We start from the raw sequence: 23,894 nt of genomic DNA on the forward strand, positions 1-23,894 counted from the left end.
ACCATTATACCCACGTTGTACCTGCCTCAGAGGCTCTGGTTCATTGTATATCATTGAAGGAATCTCCCACCTCTTGGTCCTGCTTCTTATTTTCTTAAATAAGAATAAAACCCCCAGAGAGCAAACGTGCTCTTTATTTGAGCAAAATTAACATGCTGACAGTCAGCTTGGAGAGGTAGTCTACAAATGATCTCAGGCAGCCTGCTAACTGGGCTTCAAGAAGACATTACATTTCAGAACTAATCATCTTGTGTTTTGTAGCAAAGTGATACCCTCCAGACAGCCACAGAAGTAGAAGTCATTGAACTTTGGCTCATAGTACATGTAAACTTTGATCAAGTTTAATCTACAGCAACTAGGACTGAAACCCAAGACCACAAAAAACAACAAAGCTGGGAGATGTATATTGTGGCCATTGTCTCTAAATCTGGTCACAGGTGAAGCGTTTCAAATGTTACATGGTTTCACTTCTTGGAAACCAGAATGAGCTCAGATACTCAGCAACAACAATGACAAAATCCACGGCAGATTCTTTCTTCTAAAAAGATAGAAACAACGTAAATATCTAACAATAGCAGATTGCTAAAGTAAATACAATATCCACATAGCAGAATGACATGTAACCATTTATTTTTTTTAATTTTTTTTTTCTGACGTTTATTTATTTTTGAGACAGAGAGAGAGACAGAGCATGAATGGGGGAGGGTCAGAGAGAGAGGGAGACACAGAATTGGAAGCAGGCTCCAGGCTCCGAGCTGTCAGCACAGAGCCCGATGCGGGGCTTGAACTCACAGACTGTGAGATCATGACCTGAGCCAAAGTCAGACGCTTAACGGGACTGAGCCACCCAGGCGCCCCGGCATGTAACCATTTAAAATGAAGTTGTGGAAATATATCTTTTATCTTGAAATATGTTCGTGACATATTAAATGAAAGAAGTAGATTACAAAACATGATGTTTTGATCCCACTTTTGTTAAAAAAATAGAAAACAACTTAAAATGTTGAAGTGTTAATAGTGGCTCAAGGGAGAGAAAGTAGATGGGATGGCAGTTTTAGAAGGTTTTTGTTTGTGTTTTTGCTTGCCTGCATTTCCTGATCTTTCTGAGGGTGGTATATATTGCTTTGTTATGCTAAAACAAACATTTTGAAAATAAAAGTATAGGGCTGGCTCTATTAAGTATTATGAAAATAAATGAAATGAGCGAAGGTTACTTAATGTCCAGTGTCCCCTCATAGCAATTGTGCTATCACGACAGGTGATAAAATGTCTCAATGGCATATTTCACATTGCATTGTGATTTATGTGTTTACCTCTCCTTCAGCCCAAGCTTCTCCAAGGGCTGGGATGATTATTATTTTCACCTTTATTATCCCGAGCACATAGGCCAGGAATGTAGAGGATGAGTAGAATAATTGAGTATGTATAGAACGCTGAAGAATGCTGAAAGATTCAATTTAGTTTCAAAGCACAGTGATAACAATCACACCATGTGTCTTGCTGTAACCTAAGAATGTAGCCAATGTATTTATTTATATTAGGACAAAACATTGACTTGAAAAAAAGTAGTGGTTCTCAGACCTAGATGATGATCAGAAACAACCAATCAGAATCTGAACATAAAGACTCTCCAGCTGTAAATGACATCACGGCAAAATCCAGTCCACCACAGGAGGTCCTTGAGACAAAGGCAAGAAAAAAAGCTCAGGGAGCCAAGGGCTGAAGACAAATTATAGAAAGCACATGTTTGTGTTGGGGGTGCTACCTCCAAGACACTGTCACGTTTGGGGATGCCAGAAAGTATTACAGGAAAACTGCAAACAAGGCAAATGATAATACTTAAGTGCTTTCTAGAAGGGTAAAGAAATGAATGCATACTTTAATGCTATTTTCTGGAGATCAAGTGAAGCATACTCATCAAAGCCTTAAAATAAGCATAAATTGTTGACCTAGTAATTTGACCTCTGAGGATTTATCCTGAGGAAATTATCATGGATGTGCCAAGAAATTCACTCCAAGGATGTTGATCACACTTCCATTTAGAATACAAAAAACAAATAAAATAACTCTGAAAAATAGTAAAGGAAATCTCTCTAAAATGGAGTCGGGAGGTTTCGGAAGGGGGAGTTCTCACACCCCGCCCCAACTCAGTCAACTGCAGACCCACCAGGAAGAGATGGACTTGACCTTACTTGGATTTAGCCTTGCGCGTGGATGCTACTCTACGGCTCCAGCTGGAGAAAGTTTTTTTCTTTATTCTCTCTTTCTTTCTTTCTTTCTTTCTTCTTTCTTTCTCTCTCTCTCCTCTCTCTCTCTCTCTTTCTTTCTTTCTTTTCTTCTTTCTTTCTCCCTGTCTTTCTTCTCTCTTTTCTCTTTCTTTCTTTGTAATGTTTATTTTTGAGAGAGAGAGAGAGAGAGAGAGCACAACAGAACGTGAGCGGGGGAGAGGCAGAGAGAGAGGAAGACACAGAATCTGAAGCAGTTTCCAGGCTCTGAGCTGTCAGCACAGGGCCCAACACGGGGCTGGAACCCAGAAACTGTGAGATGGTGACCTGAGCCAAAGTCCGAAGCTCAACTGACTGAGTCACCCAGGCACCCCAAGACATGCTTTTCTTATCCCCCCAGTAACAGCTCAGCCAATGAGAAGCTACCACAGTCAAACTGCCAGTTTACTCTAACAGACTTGTAGTTCCTAACAACCTTTCCAAATTACCCCTTTCCTCCTTAAAAGGGGGGGGGGGACTCTCCTTTGTTCCCATGACTTGCCTTCAGTTTTACTACAGTTTGTCCCAGATTGTAATTCTCTTTTATGCCCAAATAAGCCCATCTTTTGCTGGTAAAGTAACAGACAGTGTCTATTTTTAGGTTAACAGATCAAAAGAACTAAACCAAATCAAACATCATCAATGCCCAACCCCAGAGAATTGATAATGGGTATGGAAAACCACCTAACAGAATACTTTGTGACAACTAAAAAGATACTGTGGAAATATATTTCTAGATATGAAAAGATGCTCCTAATATATTGCTACAAATTTTTATCTTTAAAAAAATTGTTTAAATGTTTTTATTTATTTTTGAAAGAGAGAGAGCAAGCAGGGAGGAACAGAGAGAGAGGGAGATACAGAAACCGAAGCAGGCTCCAGGCTGTCCCCACAGAGCCTGATGTGGGGCTGGAACCCACAAACTGTGAGATCATGACCTGAGCTGAAGTCGGATGCTTAACCGACTGAGCCACCCAGGTGCCCCTGTTGCTAAAATTTTTTAAAAGGACATAATACAGAGCACTACACAAAGTAGACCTAATTTTTGAGATTAAAATATACAGATGGATCAAGCATAACTAGTAGTAGCTGCGTCTTAGTATTTGCATCTGGAGGAGGGATACTGTAGGTTGTTAGAAGTTTCTTTTGTTTTTCTGTCTCTTCTGAGTTCTTTGTAGTAAACCTATGTTGCTTTAATAATAAGAAAATGAAGACTTTAACAGAACATACACATATTAAAGCCTAATGTCAATAAGATCAGAGGAGCAAGGCTTTAATTTTTGAAGCCAGCTCTTATATAACACTTATTACACACTATGCATGCTATCAGTTCACTAACTGTTTAATCATTACATTACATATTTGTTAACTGTTTAGTCCTCATTACAACCCTGTGAATAGATTACAGAGTGGGTGGAGCCAGGGTTTGGATGCTGGGAGTCTAGCCCTGGAGTCTGCACTCCTAGCCAACACCCTACTATGAGGGGAGAAATCTGGGTCTGTCTTCCATCCCCATGATGTCCATTTTTCATGTCTCATTGATTCTAGGCGGGTTGGAGGGGAGCACATACTGGAGAGACTCTGCCTTGCCTGCACAAGTTGGCTTTGAGGGTGATGGTAGGCTAAGTGCAGTGGGTGAAATCCATCCTCTCAGCGTCTTCTGCCCTACCTGCTCCTCTTGCTAAATGTAGTGCCTTTGCCTGATTATTGATACTAAAGGTCCACTCTAAATGTCCTGGAGATTTCCCGATATATGTCTACTATCTTAAAGCCTAGTTATCTTATTAACACTTGGCTTTATACTCAGCAACTGCTAGCAAATCTTCAGAAATAAATCAGTGCTAACACGACAAAGGGCACAGATGTGTTGATGGTAGGTCACCCCTCTGGGCAACATGTACATATAAATAGAAGCCTTCTAGAAATTATTCCTAAAGCCAAGGAATTTGTTATTCTCATCGTACTTATTTTGGACATTGCGGGTGAAATATTTTAGGCATTCATAGCTGAGCTGGCTGGGCAATGAGCAACGGCTGTTTCTAACCCCCTTAGCTCCTGCCAACTTCCCTACAAGCTGCAAAAGCTAAATGTCCCTGTTCCCGGCCTCCTTGCTGCTAGGGGTAGCCATGTGGCACGGTTCTAGCCAACAAGACAAGATGTAGGTGGTTTGTTAAGGGTTTGGGGAGAAAACTTTTGTTTGTGGCCATTGTCTCTAAATCTGACCACAGGTGAAGCATTTCAAATGTTTCATGGTTTCACTTCTTGGAATGTGTGGTAAGGAAACCGGAATGAGCTCAGATACTCAGCAACAATAATGACAAAATCCATGGCAGTATTGTCAGTGATTCTAAAAAGATAGAAACAATGTAAATATCTAACAACAGCAGATTGCTAAAATAAATAGAATGTCCACATAGCAGAATAGCATGTAACCATTTAAAATGAAGTTATGGAAATACATCTTTTATCTTGAAATATGTTCATGATATATTAAATGGGTAATACCCCGCATGATATATTCTGATGCGTATACCTGTCGAGTCTCCTCCTCCCCCATGCCAGGTGCCTTCAACTTCATACCTGGAGCTGTTTTAATCACTGGTGACTGGAAGGAAAGGTCAGAAGCGTCTGGAAGATGCCAGCCCAGAAACTGAGGTGTTGAGCCAAACACGCAATTGCTATCCAGATCTTTTTTAATGTAAAAATAGTTCTCTGTGAAACCGCTGTTAGTCAGTGCCTTCACTGTCAGCCAAAGCATTCCTACTGATACACACATCTTTAAAAGCAAACCGCAGTTCAAGTTCATGGCTCTGGTTTTATCTAGAACATTGAAGTGCAGTTCCAACACATAGGAAGGCAACAAAAAACAAAGGTCCACATGACTGTGGTGTTTGTTCATAGCACTCCTGAGCATGTTATATATCCTTATTTAATTTCTGGTCCCTTAAAAAGAATCATTAAGATTAAAAAGTAGAGGCTACTAGCTAAGATTCATCACAGGTAACAGAATGCAATAATAGCATTAAAAATTCTATTGTTTTACTGACTTGACAACATATTTGATAATGTTCATTTATTCAGACTTTTGGTTACTATTTTTCAGGTTTGATAAATCCATCACGTTCTTAGCAATATACGATGCAAGAACTCACTGGTTGTGTCTGTTTTCTTTCTTTCTTTTTTCTTTTTTCTTAGTTCCTATATTTTTTTTTTTATTAAATTTTTTTTTTTCAACGTTTATTTATTTTTGGGACAGAGAGAGACAGAGCATGAACGGGGGAGGGGCAGAGAGAGAGGGAGACACAGAATCGGAAGCAGGCTCCAGGCTCTGAGCCATCAGCCCAGAGCCCGACGCGGGGCTCGAACTCACGGACCGCGAGATCGTGACCTGGCTGAAGTCGGACGCTTAACCGACTGCGCCACCCAGGCGCCCCTCTTAGTTCCTATATTTGACACATCTCTTTAATGAATCAACTCTAGTTTTAAAAATTTTATACTCTTTTTTGGTGATTTCTCTGGTGAATTCTACCAAACATTTATTATTTTTTTATTTTTATTTTTTTAAATATGAAATTTATTGTCAAATTGGTTCCATACAACACCGAATGCTCATTCCAACTGGTGCCCTCCTCAATACCCCACCCACCCTCCCCTCCGTCTCACCCCCATCAACCCTCAGTGTTCTCAGTTTTTAAGAGTCTCTTATGTTTTGGCTCCCTCCCTCACTAACCTCTTTTTTGGGTCTGTTTTCTTTCTAACTCATCTTCCTTTATCTTGCTTTCCCTCATTTCCTTAACCCCTCCCTCCCTTCCTTCTCTCTCTCTCTCTCTCTTTGTAAACCACAGTCTCATATGGAAAGAAAAGAATAACATGTATAGGAATGATATAATAAATAATAATGAACCAAGCACTCAGGTCAAGATCCACGTGTTGGATCTTCTCTTTTCTCCTTGCATCCATTGTCTACCTGCTGTTGACCCTGAAGGCTGACTTACAACTCTTCTCTCTGACTCTCTCTTGGGTCTGGCTGATGGGGAGCCTCTGTGGGAGATCTGAGGAAGGAAAGAGAGTGGAGGTAGGGCATCTGTTCCCTTGGCTCCTAATGTGAGGCCATCTTGGGCTGACTGTGTCTTTCCACTCCTCATGACATGGTAGAATCTACTTAATTTTCTGTCCTGATTCCAGGAACCACAGCTTCTCCTTGTTCCTGCAGGCCTAGCAGTGGTAACAACTTGGCTGCCACTAGCCCCAGGTTGCAAAACCATCACTTGTGTTTCCCCTACTCCTGCACCTTTGTAATTATTGTCTTCTAAATGAATATTCCTCAAATTACCCTATTTTGAGTAAGACGACTGTTTCCCATTGAACCTTAATTGATCCAAAATAGATACCACATGGTCCAATACAGTAGCTCTTGGCTGCTTGTGGCTGTTTAAATTTTCATTTTAATTAAAGAAATGAGAGGCACTTGGGTGGCTCAGTAGGTTGAACGTCCGACTTCAGCTCAGGTCATGATCTCACAGTCTGTGAGTTCGAGCCCCACGTCGGGCTCTGTGTTGACAGCTCAGTGTTGGCCAGTTCAGATATACAGAATTCCCATCATCACAGAAAATTCTACTAGAGAGCACTGATAGACTATTTACCATCCCCAGACCTCCCTTTCTCCATCAGTCTCCTTTTGTTGTAATCACACCCTTGCTTTTCTTTATCATTTTACCATCTCTGTAAGCATACTAAACAGTTCATTTTAAGTTTTGTCTATTTTAAACTTTAAAATGTAATTTTACATTTTAAGTTTTGTCTATTTTAAACTTTAAAATGTAATGTTTCTGTTGTCTAAAAACAGTTCGGTTTTTTTACTTTTTCTTTTTTGAGAGAGAGAGAGGGAGAGAGAGAAAGATGGAGAGAGGGCATGTGACAGGGGGAGGAGCTGAAGGGGGGCAGAGAGAGAGAGAGAGAGAGAGAGAGAGAGAGAATTGTAAGCAGGCTCCATGCTCAGTGTGGAGCCAGACGTGGGCTTGATCCTATGCAGTGAGATCGGGACCTGAGCCAAAATCAAGAGTCAGACATTTAACTGGCCAAGGCATCTGGGCACCCCTGGACTGTTTTGAACATCTACTCATGTTATATTTAACTAATGCTTGTCCATCATCATGGTATATAGTATTCCATTATGTGATCATATCACACTTAAGTAAAAATCCGTTCTACTGTTGCTGGATATTTGGGTTGTTTCCAGCTTGTAGTCATGACAAACCATGTATATTCGTCTTTGTGGATGTTTGTACACATAGGCACACATTCTTGTAGGCTCTGCACCTGGAGTAGAATTGAATTGCTGGGTCATAGAGTGCATTCCCCCCCTTTAACAAATCACGTCAATCTGTTTTCCAGAGTGACTGAACAGATTTGCACTCCCATTGGCTGTATGTGAAAATACCTGTTGCTTCACCCTCACCAGCACTTGGTATTTCAGATGTTCACATGACCCCCATCCTGGTGTGCTGTGGTATCTCTCAGTGAGTTTTAAATTTCACATGCCCTTACCAATGAGGTTACTACCTTTCAGGTGCAATTTCATTCCCCCCCCCCCACATATATAGTCAAGGATTTCAGCATCATTAAAAAAAATACGGTCCTTTCCCCATGCCCTGTGCCACTTATGTCTAAATCAAAGTCCATATAAGTAGGTCCTTTTTTAGGATATGCTTTTCTTGTCTGTTGGTTTCTTTGTCTATTACTATGTCAATTTCTTACTGTTTTAATTACTGTAGCTTTGATATCAACATATGTTGGTATCTGTTGGAGCAGATCCTCTTGCTTCTTATTCAAGATTGTCTTGGATATTTTTGGCCCTTTGCATTACCTTATATTTACATTTTAAAACCAGCTTGTTAAATTCTAAAACAAACCCCTCAAATTCTATTGTGTGTTTTGGTCAATGAATATAGTATATCTTCACATTTAATCAGGTCTTCTTTAATATACTTCAATATAATTATAATTTTCTCCATAAAAATCTTATACCTTTTTAAGACATTTATTTCTGGAGAGCCTGGGTGGCTCAGTCAGTTAAGGTTCTGACTGTTGATCTTGGCTCAGGTCATGACCTCACATTTTGTGAGTCTGAGCCCTCGCTGGGCTCTGTGCTGGCAGTGTGGAGCCTGCTTGGGATTCTGTCTTTTCTTCCTCTGCCCTCTCCCTGTCTCGTGCTCTCTCTCTCTCAAAATAAATAATAAAAACTTAAAAAAAATTTTTCTAGGTATTTAATATTTGTGATGCTATTGGTTATAGTATCCGTTTTTCAAATTTTATTTTCTATTTTTAGTTTTTGGTGTAGAAATGCTGTTTATTTTTCTTTATTGACTTTGTATCCCAGCAACCTTGCTAAAATGTCTCAGTGCTCTAATATATAAAGTAGATTCTTTGTATTTTCTTTCTGCTTTCCAACTGTGTCTTTTATTTCTTTTTCTTGCTTTATTGCACTACCTGGGGCCTCTAGTAAACCCAAGAATGTCAAGTAGAGGTTGTGAATCAAACTGTCTTTGTCTTCTTTTCCAATCACCAAGGGGAAGATTTCAATGATTCACTCAGTTGATTATTTGCTGTTTTCTTTTTCCAGATACCATGTATCAGATTAAGATTAAGGAAGGTTCCTTCAATTCCTGTTTTGTTGAGTTTTGTTTTTGTTTTTAAATCAATGGATACTGAATTTTATTAAGTCCCCCCCCCTTTTTTTTTAACGTTTATTTATTTTTGAGACAGAGAGAGACAGAGCATGAACAGGGGAGGGTCAGAGAGAGAGGGAGACACAGAATCTGAAACGGGCTCCAGGCTCCAAGCTGTCAGCACAGAGCCCGATGTGGGGCCCGAACTCACAGACCGTGAGATCATGACCTGAGCCGAAGTCGACCGCTTAACCGACTGAGCCACCCAGGCGCCCCATTAAGTCCCTTTTGTATCCATTGAAATGATCATGTGCTTCTACCCACCCCCCACCCCCACCCCCAATTACTTATAAACTAGTTTCAGAAAATGAGCTGGGGAGCTGCCAGGTCTATTTTCTAATACAAATACCTTACATGATGCATCTGTGGGTATACCAGTTTAGGCTCTTTTGATTGCGAAAATAACAGAAGCCAAAAAGGGGGGAACTCGATGTCCCATTTAACCAAAACTTTGGCGAGGTGAATTTAGGCATCAACTTATGTCATCAGGATTCTTTCTCTCCATCACTGTGCTCTGTTTTTCTCTGTGTTGGTTTCCCTGCACCCTCCCCACCTCCACCTGGGGCAAGACAACTGCCAAAACCCATGGGGCACCTTCTTCAAGTTTCAAGTTCAACAGAATAAGGTTAGATTTCTTTCTCTCAGCTTTTCCAGCAAAATTGTCGTTGTATCTCAATGGCTGTGACTGGGTCATGTTCCCATACCTAAAGCCATTACAATGCAGTGTCACATAATGACCTGATCCATCAGGCTTTAGTTACGTGCCTGGTCCTGAAGCTGGGGGTGGCATAAACTCATCCTGAAGCACATGGATTGTGGGAGGGACAGGATGTAGGTGGTTTCTCAGAGAAAAACCTGGAGAATGGTTATCAGAAATAGAATCAAAGAATGTCTCCTGTACTAACCTAGATCTTTATTACTACCAGTTCCTCTGCTACATCTATTATAATCTTAGATTGCCGATTAAGCTTGGGTTTGTTTGTTTTTGTTTTTGTTTTGACTTATGTTTAATTCGTTTTATTAAGTGGGTAGGCACCCTGCTGAGTGCTTTAGATGAATTGCTCCTATAATTCTCACAACAACCTTAAGAAGTAGGTACAGATATTACCCACATTTATAAAATAAGGTCTAAGTGAATGGACAGAACTGGGATTGAAACTCAAATCTATTTACTTACCCAACCTGCTTCTCTAATCATCTACCTCTAAAATACAAGGGTACTGAAATTGATAAATCTAATTTTCTAACTCTAAGCTCCTTGATCTCATTTCAACAGAATTTTGAAATATTATCCCTGAATAATATTTTGCGATTTAACATACCCCAGAGGAGTGTACAAGGGGAAGGATATGCAATTTGTCACAAAGGATGTGCTTCAACAAGAAGGCTAATGCAAACAAGGATTAGTACCAGTTTGCCGTGTTGCCCTGCCTTCATCAGTGGCACAGGGCCATTTCTGAATTTAGATTCCCTGTGACTCAGTCACCTAATCCCAGAGCTTCACATTAAGGAAGTAGTATCTGGTTGGCAACAATGGCGTAACAAGGGTAAAATGTCCCTAGGGCCATGTAGAACATTCCTGCCCTCACTTTCTCCACACTGCTGCCTGAAGGGCGAGATTTTGCAGCATTTAGTGCCTTGTGGTCCTCCATCGATTGGATCCCTCTATGTCTCACTGAGACCCACCTTCTTTGTTCCCTGGTTATTAGTGTCTGCAGAGATACTGCCCTCTGATAATCATTATAATTCGGAGAATGGAACTCCACTGTGATCCGATTATCAGTGTATTGCTGTTTCCATCAAGAAAGTCTGACATTAGAAAAAAAGCTGTTCTCTAACTAAACTGAACTACATACCATTCCACTGTATTCCCGTCTAACTCAGTGTTTCTTTTATTCTCTATACCTAGAATGATAGGAAACTGGGTTGATTTAGTTTTTCTAGAACAGACTTTGCAAGCGTAGAGTCTTTTGTTTTTACTCACTCTATTGATGTACCGCGAGTGTCAAGAACTGTTCCTGGCCCATAATAGGTACTCGAAAACATTTTAGCTCAATTGGTGTTCTTAGTGTCACAGTTGATTTGAATTCTGGAATGAGCTCCTTACCTCATTAGAGAGTAGTGACAGTTCATAAACTGGCATGTGTCCTTGGCCCTCACTTGGAGTAGCCTTGATCTTGTCCAGTGATTCTCTGTGTGTGGCCTGCAGACCACCTACATCAGAGACTGTACAGTGCTTATTAAAAAATGTAAACTGCCTAGCATGGAGTCTTTGAATTGGCAGTTTTTAATGAGTAACCTGGGCAATTTTTATGAATATTAACACTTGAGATCACTGATCCAGTCCAGCATGTTATTTTATAAAGAAGGGAAGTCACTTGCCCGAAGTCACACATTTCAGGGCCTGTCTTCCTCCTTTCCTAACGGTACCCAGGTTTTTGTTTGAGCATTTATCCAATCCACATATAGCCTGTGTGCTTTGGAGGAAGGTGAACAACATCCCGCTCAACTTCAAGGTTGTACCCTGAATGGCATAGTCAATCCCTCAGGACACAGTAACTAGTTCAGAGGTAGACACATGACCCAAGGTGGTCCAACAAAGGTGAATGTCATAATTCTCACATGGAATGCTGACATCGCAGCACTCTGTCTCTTTCTGAATAGCCTCAGATAATCTTCAAGCCTGAACAGTTGCAGCCATTTGCAACATAGGAAAGTCCAGTACAAGATAAAACAGATGGGGAGGCAGATAGGACAGACAGGCAGTGAGGATGTCACTGAGCTGTTGAATCCATTCAACCCAGAAATAGGCCCTACTTAGAAGGCCTTCCTGTTAGCTATGTAACTGATTATTTGCCTTTATTATTTAAGCAGTTAATTGTTAATTTGGATTTTCTGTTACTTGCAACTGAGTATGTCCTAACAGATTTATTAATATGTTCGAATCAGAGAATTTAAGAACTTCAGCTCTTTGTGCTTGAGTTTTACAATTAGTAAATTAATAGATTGGAACATATCAGTGGTTTTTAAATGTATTTTTAGCCATCAGACCCATCTTTTCAAGGAAATTCTTACATGGACATACAAATACATAAAATACATTTAAAAATTGAACAAATTGACTCCTCGTTTAGTAACTCTCACTACTGATGGCAGATATCTCATTGTTTGTGGAACCCATGGAAACTTCTATTTCCCTGGAGCACAATTTAAAGCTCACTAGTACAGATAAAAATACATGTAACGTATTATGTGTAATAAAATATATAAGTACATATAATGGCTGACATTTATTGTTCTTTTTGCCAGGAATTGTGTTGAGTGCTTTTTTTATGCATGGCTTTATTTTAAATTCAACACAAACCTATGAAATAAGGACATGTATATAATAAAGGGGAACAATAATACCTACCTTTTAGGACTGTTGGGAAATTAAAATAAGAGTCTAGACTACAGAGTGAGTGACTTTTCATTGAACTTGAACCTAGAAGAATGAACACCTGAAAACCTTGCCTATTTATGGGCTTTCTAATTTCAAATCAATAAATTCCGCCTTTCTGTTTATGTGAGCCTTAACTGGTATAGATTCCTTCTGAACTTGAGCCTCAATATTCTTATGAGTAAAAATGAGATTCAACTTGTGTTTCCTCTTTTACTCTGTTGATATGTGTTAGTTCTTTTGGTGACAGAAAATCATGCCATCAGCTGCAGTACTTTATGAGGAAAACAATAATACATTCGTAGATACCATAGAATGTTTGTGCTGAAGCCCTCGTAATCACGTTCATTTAAAGAATCACAGAGAAGTTTAACAGCTTCCCTGGCTTGCATAACTCATTAGAGTCCAGAATTGAGACTAAAGTTCAGTGGGTTCTGACTTCTGGGCCAAAACTCTTTATATTTGATCCTGCTCCTAATCAACCTGACCAAACTTGATCTCTAACAGCCACTGAATTTGGCCGATAAGAAAGGGAATCTTACGGGTATTAAAAGCAAGCATGTTCCAAATTTGGTTTGTCAAGACTTTCAATGGCCTTATGAAGAAAAGAAATTTGGCACTGTGGTTTTCTTTGTACACAGAGGTATGACTATGGTTTTGGAATCTTGTTGTGCCCTTCACACTGAGAGTTCAAGTACAGAACCACTGAAATAATATTTGGTAATTCTGTCTAGTTTTTGCGATTTCTCGATTAGTTAGAAAACTAATGCAATACCTTCAACACTTTAAATTTCATTTAATTTGCTTCAGTGTTCAATAGTTCCTCAATAGTTCAATAGTGTGTGTGTTTTTGATACATATTTCAATTTCAACATATATCAGACAAATTGTTGTCATTGTATTACCTGTCTTTGATTACATCCTCTCTAATGTGATTATAAGTTTTCTGGGGATGAGGCCATCTTTTTATCAAGTACAATCTTATCATAGTTTGCCTTATCATATTTTGATATTTCCAGAAATTTGAATGTAGCCCAGATGATAGCTTAAGCCTCCCACTGCACACCTTTGCCAGCATTTCTGCACATTCCTGGTGAAATTTTGTTTCTGGCTAGTTCCAGCTCCCACAGGACTCTGGGTCTGGCTTGAGGCATGTCTTCTTTGTAGGGACCTGCCCCTAATTTTTGCAGGGCCCAAGCCAGGGCAGGCAATAAGAGGGGAGACTCTATACTATTTGGCTAAATATTTAACAAACTATTAAACTATTATATATTAAACTGTTAAATAAAATTTGTACCGTACTCCTACCTTGACAAAGTTGCCTTCATAACAACCTAGAAGGTCAGGTTGAAACAATTCTTGAGCTTCTTCTAGTTCCCTATTGGAATTTGGCAGTGTGGGGAGAGCCAGACACTGCCCACCAACTCCCCACCCACTCTTAGTATACCTCCTTTCTTCCTTTGCCCCCTCCTTCATCATCTCACATGATGAGAGTTTTCATATGCAATCATGGACATCCCTGCATGTCTAAGCTCTAACTCACTCTCAAATAACCACTCCTTGGAGTGGACCTCATGTTGGTGGTATGCACACCAGTAATGTGGGATATAATCAGGAAGCTGGGCTCAGGGACAAAGATTGTGCAGTGGGATCCTTTGGACAGGATGCCTGGTGTATGGTCTAGAAACAGAGAGGGTATGGTTCTCAGATCAGCAGCATCAGCATTACCTGAAAGTTATTGGATTTGTAGACGCTAAGGTCCATCCATCTCTTGCAGATAGCAAGATTTCATTCTTTTTTATGGCTGAATATTATTCCATTGTGTGTGTGTGTGTGTGTGTGTGTGTGTGTACACCACAATTTATTTTTTGTTAATTAATTTTTTTAGTAATCTCTACACCCATTATTGGGCTTGAGTTTACAACCCCAAGATTAAGAGTTGTATACTTTTCTGACTGAGCTGGCCAGGCACCCCTATATATACACCATGCTTTCTTTATCCATTCATCCATCAGGGGACACTTAGGTTGTTTCTATATCTTGGCTATTGTAAGTAATGCTGCAATAAACATGGGTGCCTATATCTTTTTGAGTTAGTGTTTTCATTTCTTTGGATAAATAACCCAGAAGTGGAATTGTTAGATCATATGGTAGTTTATTTTAATTTTTTGAGGAACCTCCACACTATTTTCCGTAGTGGCTCTACCAATTTACATTTCCACCAAGAGAACATAAGGGCTCCTTTACTCCACATCCTAGCCACACTTGCTATTTCTAGTCTCTTCAATAATGGCCATTCTAATAGGTATGAGGTGGTATCTCATTGTGGTTTGATTTGCATTTCCTTGAGGATTAATGATGTAGAGCATCTTTTCATGTACCAGTTGACTATCTGTATGTCTTTTCTGAAAAAATGTCTGTTCAGATCTGCCGATTTTAATAGGATTTTAGGGGGGGTTACTATTTAGCTGTAGGAGTTCTTTATATATATGGATGTTAATCCCTTATCAGATATATAATTTACACTTTTTTTTCCCATTCAGTAAGTTGCTTTTTCCTTTCATTGATATCTTCCTTCACTGTGCTTTTTAGTTTAGTAGTCCCACTTGTTTGTTTTTGCTTCTGTTGCTTTTTCTTTTGGTGTCAGATTAAAAAATCGTCACCAAGTCCTATGCCGAGAAGCTTACTGCCTATTTTTTTCTAAAACTTTTATGGTTTCAGGTCTTAGTTTAAGCCTTTGATATATTTTGAATTAATTTTTGTGAATGCTATAAGATAGGGTCCTGTTTCATTCCTTTGCATGTGGTTGTCTACTTTTCCCACCATCATTTATTGAAGAGACTGTCCTTTCCCCATGATATAGTCTTGGCTCTTTTGTCGTAAATTGGCTATATATGCATGGGTTTCCTTTCCTTTCCTTTCCTTTCCTTTCCTTTCCTTTCCTTCTTTTATTTAGAGAGAGCAGGGGAAAGGGGCAGAAGGAGATTGAGAGAGAAAGAGAGAGAGAGAATTTAAGCAGACTCCATGTTCAACACAGAGCCTGACATGGGCTCGATCCCATGACTCTGAGCCAAAGTCAAGAGAATGCTCAACTAAGTGAGCCACCCAGATGCCCTAAGTATGGGTTTATTTTTGAGCTTTCTATTTTGTTCCATTAATCATGTCTGTTTCATTGATCTGTGTATCTGTTTTATGCCAGTGTCATACTGTTTTAATTACTATATTTTGTAATAAAGTTTGAAATCAGGGGATGCAATGCTCCATCTTTGTTCTTTCTCCAGAGTTCTTTGGCTATTCAGGTTCTTTTTTGGTTCCATACAAATTTTAGGATTGTTTGTTCTATTTTTGTGAAAAATTCCATTGGAATTTTGATAGAGATTGCACTGAATCTGTATATAGCTTTGGGTAGTGTGGACATGTTAACAACATAATTCTTCCAATCCATGAGCATGGAATGTTTTTCCATTTATTTGTATAGACTTCCAATTTAAAAAAATTTAATGTTTATTTATTTTTGAAAGCGAGAGAGACAGAGTGCAAGCAGGGGAGGGACAGAGAGAGAGGGGGAGTCATAGAACCTGAAACAGGCTCCAGGCTCTGAAAAAATTCATATATTTTTTTCTAACAGTTTTTAGGGTTTGCTATATAATATCATGTCACCTGCTAATAGTGACAGTTTTACTTCCTACTTTCCAGTATGGAGGATCCAAGAGGATGCCTTCCTGTTCTTACATCTTCAGGCAGTGGTGGCTAGGACTTCAAATACTATGCTGGATAAAAGTGGTGAGAGTGAGAGTAGGCATCCTTGTTTATTCTGATCTCACCCACCCCAGGGCAAAGCTCAGAGGGAGCTGACTGCACCCAGACTTAAAGTGAAGTAGGTTCACCTGCTTCTATTAAACTGTCAAACTTAGGGCAGGCATCTAGTTTTACACACACACACACACACACACACACATCTAAAAGCCTGCTGAAACTCTACAGGGATGGAGACTGGGGAGCGTCATCTTTGTGCTCTCTCTTTCCATGCTCTAGATCACCAGCATCTCCCAAATGGAAACTTTTACACATATATGGTGCTCTGAATATTCTGGCTGCCATGTAGGGGACACCTCTTGATTACTTGGTTCTGGTGGCCCAGCGGGCTTTGCTTGCAGTTCCACAGGAATATATATATCTGAACATTTTAAAAGTTGATGTCTGAGGGTTTGACTTCCAGTCAGTCTGGTCTTGGCACTGAGGTCCTTTGGGACACTGACAAGTCTTAGCACATTCTCACTATAGGATCTATGAAAAGGATTACAGGCTGCTTGGACAAGCACAAAGTTTTGAAAGACAACAATAAGCTGGTGCAGAGTTGAACCACAGGGTTCCTCTTCTACATGAGGACACTCCTTCAAGACTAGGACAGGTAGTTGTTTCATCTACTGTATAGAAATCAACCACAGAAAGTCAAGCAAAATGAAGAAACAGGAAATATTCCAAATGAAAGAACAAGAGAAAACTTCAGAAAAGAACTTTAATGGAATGGAGGTAAATGACAAGGAGTTCAAAGTTATGGTCATCAAGATGATCACTAAACTGAGGAAAAGGTTGGATGGATGAACACAGTCAGAACTACAACAAGAGATGGGAAATATAAGAAAGTAGCAAATAGAAGTCACAGAGCTGAAGTATACAAAAACTGAACTGAAAAATACACTCAAGGGGTTCAATAGAAGACTAGATGAAGTAGAAGAAAGGATCAGTCAACTCAAAGACATGGCAGTAGAACTCATCAGAGAAGCAAAAAGAAAAAAAAGGATAAGAAAAGTTATGAGCTTAAGGGACCTATGGGACATATCAAACAGGCTAACATTCATATCATAGGGAAGAAGAGCGACAGGAAATGGCAGAAACCTTATTTGAATAAATAATGACTAAAAGCTTCCTTAACTTGGGAAAGTAAACAGACATCTAGATCCAGGAAGCCCAGAGAGCTGCAAATAGAGAAACCCAGAGAAACTCACACCAAGACACATTATAATTAAAACACCAAAATCAAGGACAAGCAGATAATACTAAAAGCAGCAAAAGAAAAACAACTTGTTACATACACGTGAACCCTCATAAGACTATCAACAGATTTTTTTCAACAGAAACTTTGCAGACCAGAAGGAAGTGGCATGATATATTCAAAATGGTGAAAGAAAAATACTTCTAGCCAAGAACACTGTACTCAGCAAAGTAATCATTCAGAAGTGGAGTAGAGAGAAAGAATTGTCCAGATAAGCAAAAGCTAAAGAAATTCATCACCACTAGACTGACCTTACAAGAAATATTAAAGGGCCTTCTTTATGCTGAAAAGAAAGGGTGATAAATAGTAACAAAACACATATGGAAAAATAAATATCACTGGAAAGATAGTGGATTAATCACTTGTAAAACTACTATAAAAATTAAAAGACAAAAGTAGTAAAAATAACTATAATTACAATACTTAGTTAAGGGATACCCAAGATAAAAAGATTTAAGTGTGACATCAAAACTATAAAACATATGTGTGGGAGGGAGAATAATACAGTTGAACCCCTATTTTATTTTATTTTATTTTTTAATATTTATTTTTGACAGAGAGAGAGAGAGAGAGAGAATGAGGGAAGGGTAGAGAGAGAGGAGGACAGAGGATCCAAAGTGGACTCTGCTAACAGCAGAGAGCCTGGTGCGGGGCTCGAATTCACCAACTGTGAGATCATGATCTGAGCCAAAGTCAGACGCTCAACAGACTGAGCCACCCAGGTGCCGAACCCCTATTTTAAAATTGATAATTTGAGGGTGTTGGATGGTTCCTTCTCGCTCAATTTCCCTCTGGAAACAGTTGACTTCCTAATTTCTGAAACAGTGATATTGTTAACTGGAGAAAGATTAGATATTAAGGTCTGTTGGGCGGGGATCCTGACTGTTTACTAACTGCTGAAACTGCATTGTCTGCATATGTAGATGCCCAGTAAAAGCCTTTTGAATGCTGAACAACTGCGGACTGGCTAACAAGCAGAATTTGATTTTCAATTCAGAACTAGCTCTACTTACAGCATTTAAGCTATCTAAAGGTTAACGATCAGTGTACATTTGGACAAACCACAAAGAAAACTAAATTCTGCAATTACAGGTTTCATTGGTGTAAGGCGTGAGGATTCCAATACTCCAGCCCACTATGTACAGATTAGATCACTTTATGACATACTCAGAGGGTGACTTACGCTGAAATCTCCATATGTTAAACAAAGGTCTTTTCTCGATGGAACAGAAGTCTACTGTATTGATGTTGCCCTACTTAACAGTAACTGACTTCTCCATCCATCCTGACATTCCTCCTTCCCCCTTCCCCCTGGTGTATACCATTAGCACTCTTCTCATGTGCCAGTGGCAATTTTTTATGGGTCCAGATATAAGATCAAGCCCCAGGGAAAACTAAGGAAAGGCAGGGATTGTGTTATTGGTGCACATTGTTCTCACATTAACAAAGTACAACCTCAGCTCCACCCCCAGAGATCCAGTTCAACTGGATGTTCCATAACAAGGGTGCTCAATGGGCTGGACGCATCCCAGGAAGGGTGGGGAGAGTTACAAAAGCCATCTCTTCCTTTGTCCAACCCAGCCAGTAAGCAGCAGAGGAGATTGTTTTTCCTAAAGTTCGGTTCTTAAAATATGAGAACTTCTACCCTCAGAATTCAATAATATTATTTTGTCCACAATTACTTTTCTTTTTTAGGGCTCAGAACATTTATGACAAGTATCTTTGAGACTGGCCACATATTTGTCACTTAATTCTTTAAGTTCCTAGCTAATGGGAAGTTGGGAATCATTGCTGTAATTTTCCAAGGAAGCTTTAATATGTCTTATCATAACCAAAATTGTATCTTAAATGATTGTTTGGCAATTTTGAGATTGAGAGTTCCAGTATGCATTTCCCAACAAAGCAAGTCATAATTAGATATAAATGTTTTCCTTCTTTATTTTTCTGATCCTGTCCTCAAAAATGAAGCTCAACATTATGGCACTTGACTTCCATTAACATTCAGATGAACCACACTGACATCTCATTAGGTAACTTCCAGTGACTCAAGACAGCTATTATTTCTTTTATTAAGCATTAAATTATAAATTTTTTTTGTTGTTTTTAATGTTTATTTATTTTTGAGAGAGACAGAGACAGAATGCGAGTGGGTTAGGGGCAGAGAGAGAGGGAGACACAGAATCCGAAGCAGGCTCCAGGCTCTGTGCTGACAGCTCAGAGCCCAATGTGTGGGGCTTGAAACTGAGAACCACGAGATCATGACCTGAGCCGAAGTTGGACGCTTAACTGATTGAGCCACCCAGGTACCCCAGTGAAATGTCATTTAAAAGATGCTACCAGTATCTGTTTTTGAAAGTGAAAATTTCCATTTATTTTGGGGTAGATGTTTTGGAAAGACTTCTGAATGAACTCCTTTATTTACACAATGACCTAAATGGCAATCCTGTAGATGAAGATATCAAATGTTATATTTAGGAATCTACTTTGAGTCCATCTTGAAACCCGTGCCTCTATCGACATGTTTTTTTCCCCTAAATCTTTTAAAAAAATTTTTTTTTAAAGTTTATTTATTTATTTTGAGACAGGGAAAGCATGAATGGGGGAGGTACAGAGAGGGAGAATCCCAAACGCTCAAGTTCACAAACCATGAGATCCTAACCTGAGTGGAAATCAAGAGTCAGAAGCTTAACCAACTGAGCCACCTGGGTGCCCCGCCCCTACATCTTGAATATTAATGCTCTACGCCTGAAGATGACTTGTTCTTAGAAGATGTTTTTATTTTCTTACCTAAACTGATAGAATATTAAAGCTGATGAAGATCTGAGACAAGACCATACGAGGATAAACATGATTGTCTTTTTTGCCTCGCGTTGGAGCAAAGACCACGGTAAAGGCCTGGCTGTTCTTGGAATAACCAACTTTGGGAAATTCACTATGGATGATTATCATTTCTTGTCTGAGTCATGAGTTAGCTTATACCCCTTATGAGGAGGAGGAAATTATTTTCCCCCTTAAGGAAATATTTTTTTCCTACCATTGATCATCCTGGAGTAGAAATAGAGCCTTGGATCATGAGAGGAAAGGATTTTCTCCTCTTTTTTTTGGAAGCTGGGACATCAAGAAGAAAAGAGAGATATCTCTTGTATGTTGAGTGGGCTCCTTGCTACAGGGAGGGCTTTGGGGTGCTAGGACCAGCAGGTTTATTTTAGATCTGTGGCTCCAACTTGGAGCAGTATTTGAAATTACTGTCAACAGTGTATGAACCAGGGTCTAATAGTAAAAGCAACTTTATTTTTATTTTTTTAAATCTAGGGGTAGTCCTTCCCTACTCCTGGATGAAAACTTGCATAGTCAATAGTTACAGATAATAAAATGTCATGGTCACTTTTAGTTGCAATTCAGTCTCAGTGTGGTATTTAAGTTTTCTTTCTTCTCCCACCTAGGGCCTACTGCAGAGAAGAATATACCATCTGGTAAAGAGAGATATGAATTTCTTCTCTTCTTCTCCTCCTCTATCCCCTAGTTGTTCTACTAACCCCATCTGTGTTGAAGCAAGATGAAGACGAAAGGTCATGGGAATCAGAAAGTTGTTTCTTGGCCAGTATTTTTTTAAGATCTCCTTGGGCATTCTGGACCTGGCAGACATTTAAATGCAGATCTCTCTCCCATGGGCACTTTATATGTTCTTCAGGGGCTTCCCTTCCAGATCCCTTTGAATGTTACTCCATTGATATAGCTGTTCCAGATTCCTGTCCATTCCCTAGCATTCATGCAGTCTGTTCCGTGGTTGGAGGTGAGTATGTTACTTCCCACACACAACCTCTACTCTGTTGCTGCAGGCTGCTTTCCCACACATGAGTTATGGATCTGTGCTTTGTGTCCCTTAACTTGAGGCAACACACATTAGGTTCTCTGATGGGGTTCCTGGAGTCTCTCTCACAGGCTTATTTGTTGTTTCTTGCAATCATCCCCATACCTCTTCCTCTCTCACCACTTAATATGCACTGTTTAAAAAATTTGAAAGTTAACATTTTTCTTCAGTTCTGACCCTTTTCCATTATCTCTGTTCCATTGTATTCTTCTAGAGCTTAAGAAATGTGTAATAGAGCCCTTTAATCTAGCCTTCATTTCTCTTAGTTTTCCCATCATATTTTAATATCTTTATTGGTCTGTGTTATACTATCAGTGAATTCTTGTACTAGCTTCCAATACTTACTAATTCTTTTTTTGACTTTGTCCAGCCTAGGATACAGGTCATCCTTGCTTTGCACAGTACCATGTTAGGAAATTTGTGCATATCTAGTGTGTCTTCAATGATCACAGAAAGATGCAAAGTGAAGACACAGTTCTGATGTGCATGAGTTTGGTTAACACTACACTGTGCAAAGTAAGGACTGCCTGTATATCCATGTTAGGAAACAAAACTAATTTCAACAAATTAAAAAAGATCAAAGTCATATCAGGCATCTTTTCTGACCACAATGCTTTGAAACTAAAAATCAAGCACAAGAAAAAATCTGGGAAGAACATGAATATATGGAGGTTCAATAACATTCTACTAAACAATGAATAAATCAACTGATAATCAAAGAGGAAATAGAAGAATACATGGAGACAAACAATAATGAAAACACAACCACGCAAAATCTTTGGGATGCAGCAAAAGCTGTTGTAAGAGGGAAGTTAGTACATACAGGCCTCTACTTCAAGAGACAAGAAAATCTCAAATAAACAACCAAACCTACACCTAAAGGAGCTAGAAAAAGAAGAACAAACAAAACCCCAAACCAGTAGAAGGAATAAAATAATAAATATTAGAGCATAAATAAATGAAATAGAAACTAAAAACAAAACAAAACAAAACAAAACCCACAATAGAACAGATCAATGAAACCAGGAGCTGTTTTTTTGAAAAGATCAATAAAATTGAAAAACCTTTAGCCAGACTCATCAAAAAGAACAAGAGAGAGGATTCAAACAAATCAGAGATGAAAGAGGAGAAATAACCACTGACAACTCAGAAATACAAAGGATTAGAAGAGAATATTATGAAAAATTATACACCAACATATTGGACAATGTAGAAGAAAAATGAATAAATTCCTACAAACCTATAATCTCCCAAAACTGAATCAGGAAAAAATAGAAAGATTGAATATACTGATTACCAGCAATGAAATGAATCAGTAATCAAAAAACTCCTAACAAACAAAGTCCAAGACCAGATGGCTTCACAGGTGAATTCTACCAATATTTAAAGAATAGTTAATACCTATTCTTCTCACACTATTCCAAAGAATGGAAGAAGAAGGAAAGCTTACAAATTCAATCTATGAAGTCAGCATTACTCTGATACCAAACCAGGTAAGACACTACAAAAAAAGAGAACTTTATCTTTGAATATATGTTCATTGGAGGGCAAAATCTCCAATGAACATATATGCGAAATCCCCAACAAACTATTAGCAAACCAAATCCAACAATACATTAAGAAAAAATCATTTGCCATGATCAAGTGGGATTTATTTCTGGGATGTAACTGTGGCTCAGTATTTGCAAATCAATCAATGTGATACATCACATCAACAAGAGAAAGGATAAAACGAATGATTATTTCAGTAAATGCAAAAAAAAGCATTTGACAAAGTACAACATCCATTCATGATAAAAATCCTCAACATAGGTTTAGGTTTATTATCAACATATAAAGGACATATACGAAAAACCCACTACTAACATTATCCTCAATGGTGAAAAACTTAAAGCTTTCCCCCTAAGATCAGGAACAAGACAAGGATGTCCTCTCTCATCATTTTTGTTCAACATGGCGCTGGAAGCCCTAAATACAGCAATCAGACAAGAAAAAGAAATAAGAGACATCCAAATTCTCTCCCTTCCCTTCCTTTCCCTTCCCTTCCCTTCCCTTCCCTTCCCTTCCCTTCCCTTCTCTTCTCTTCCTCTCTTCTTTTACAGATTTCAAGATATACTACAAAGCTGCAGTAGTCAAAACAGAATGGTACTAGCACAAAAACAGACACGTAGATCAATGGACAGAATAGAGAGCCCAGAAATAAACCCATGATTATATGATCATTAATCTTTAACAAAGGAGGCAAGAATATGCAATGGGAAAAGACAGTCTCTTCAACAAATGGTGTTAGGAAGACGGGACAGCTTATATGCAAATCAATCAATCAATCAATCAATCAAACTGGACCACTTTCTTACACCATTAAGAAAAATAAACTCAAAATAGATTAAAGATCTAAAGGTGAGATCTGAAACCATAGAAATGCTGGAAGAGAGCACAGGAGGTAATTTCTTTGACATTGGCTATAGCAACATTTCCTAGATACATCTTCTGGGGCAAGGGAAACAAAAGCAAAAATAAATTACTGGGACTACAG

The sequence above is a fragment of the Lynx canadensis genome, chromosome D1, assembly GCF_007474595.2.
Source record: "Lynx canadensis isolate LIC74 chromosome D1, mLynCan4.pri.v2, whole genome shotgun sequence".
Lineage (NCBI taxonomy): Eukaryota > Metazoa > Chordata > Mammalia > Carnivora > Felidae > Lynx > Lynx canadensis.